Below are 1,914 nucleotides of genomic sequence, written 5' to 3' on the forward strand. Positions count from 1 at the left end.
GACTTGGTAGCCCATTGACCATCCGATTTGATTATTATAATCAAATGAAAATCGTGTCCTCCAAATGCATGCCCGACCGATTATGTGGCCATTTTTGCACCAATATTGGTCGGACATGCTGCAAGATGTAGGGCCGACTTGCTTGATCGGGTGCGCGACGATAAAGGCGATTGACATCGGGACAAGCAACGAAACTCTTGACGCTGCCCTTCTAATGTTCATTGTGCCCCTCCCTGGTACCCAGTGCACTATACATTTCCTGTCCGTGTGAGTTGCTTGTCCTCTGCTGGCCACAGTCCATACTCCACGTGTTTGCCGGAGCAACGTGGGTGTGTGTGTGAATAGGCAGAAATGCTAGCCTTGTGGAAAACGCATGCGTTTTTGCCGCTAATGAAAACCTATGGCCCGTATGTAAAAATGCATATACGTGCTTTTTACAGTGTGCGTTTTTGAAATGCACAACTTTTTCAAATTTCAAAAAAGGCATGTAAAACCCACATCATGTCTCTCAATGTAGACGCAGAGAAAATGCATTTTTACATGCATTTCTGATGTGTTTTTTTTTTTTAACTACTCTGCGATTGGCGGCAGCAGAGTGGCTCCCCCAGGACCACCTAACGCCGATTGGTGTCAGGTCCTGGAGGTGGGCATTAGCAGGGAATGAGTGCATGCATGCACATGTGTTTCCTGCCGAGATAGACAGCGGGGATCCGTGAACAGCCTGCCAGCTGCAATTGGAGCTGGCAGGCTGTTAGAAAAAAAAAATAACAGCTATTTATATTTGTACAGGGCTGCGATCTAGCGCAGTGCTGTACAGAGGGCAGCCCTGTCGATTAGCTGTCCTTCTGATCGGCTCACAAATAAACCCTCTCATAGGCTGATGCCTATGAGAGTGGAGTGTACTGTATGGATCGCAGTCAGGGCCAATTTAGGGGGGAGGGAGGGAGATGAAAAAAAAATAGACTTTTTTTTACAGAGGAATTCTTACAGGGTTTCCAGAGCTGCCATTGGGCAGCTCTCTCCCGGGCTGTGCCCCCTGCTGCTCCCCCACCTCCCTGCACGCTGGATGAGAGAATAAATCTCTCATCCCAGAGTCAAGACCTATAGGTCACAAAAGTGAAAGTGAGCCAGTGCGGCCCACAGGAGCGACGTGGAGCAGCAGTTTTTGTGGCTACCTGATCCGCTCAGCCCCACAGATCAGGTAGCCTACTTTTTATTTTTTGAGCCCACCTCGGGCTCTCTTTAAAGAGACTCTGTAACAACAAAAACCTCCCCTGGGGGGTACTCACCTCGGGTGGGGGAAGCCTCTGGATCCTAATGAGGCTTCCCACGCCGTCCTCTGTCCCACGGGGGTCTCGCCGCAGCCCTCCGAACAGCCGGCGACTGTGCCGACTGTCATTTCAATATTTACCTTTGCTGGCTCCAGCGGGGGCGCTGTGGCGACTTTCGGCACGGAAATAGACGGAAATACCCGATCTCCGTCGGGTCCGCTCTACTGCGCAGGCGCCGGAAACTTGCGCCTGCGCAGTAGAGCAGACCCGACGGCGATCGGGTATTTCCGCCTACTTCGGCGCCGAGAGGCATCAGAGCGCCTGCGCAGGAGCCAGGAAGGTAAATAATGACGTCACCGCTGCCCGGACTGCACGGAGGGCTACAGCGAGACCCCCGAGGGACGCAGGACGGCGTGGGAAGCCTCATTAGGATCCTGAGGCTTCCCCCACCCGAGGTGAGTACCCCCCAGGGGCCGTTTTGGCGTTACAGTTCCTCTTTAAAGCTGCACAGTGCTGAATTGTAAAAAATCTAGGTGGGTGTAAGCCTGCGGTCCTGCAGTGGTCGAATACGATCACGTATTTTACTCCATTGATAGATGGAAGAGAATAAAAACGCAAATGCATACAAAAACGCACCAAGAAA

Source organism: Hyperolius riggenbachi, chromosome 5, assembly GCF_040937935.1.
Source record: "Hyperolius riggenbachi isolate aHypRig1 chromosome 5, aHypRig1.pri, whole genome shotgun sequence".
NCBI classification, from domain to species: domain Eukaryota; kingdom Metazoa; phylum Chordata; class Amphibia; order Anura; family Hyperoliidae; genus Hyperolius; species Hyperolius riggenbachi.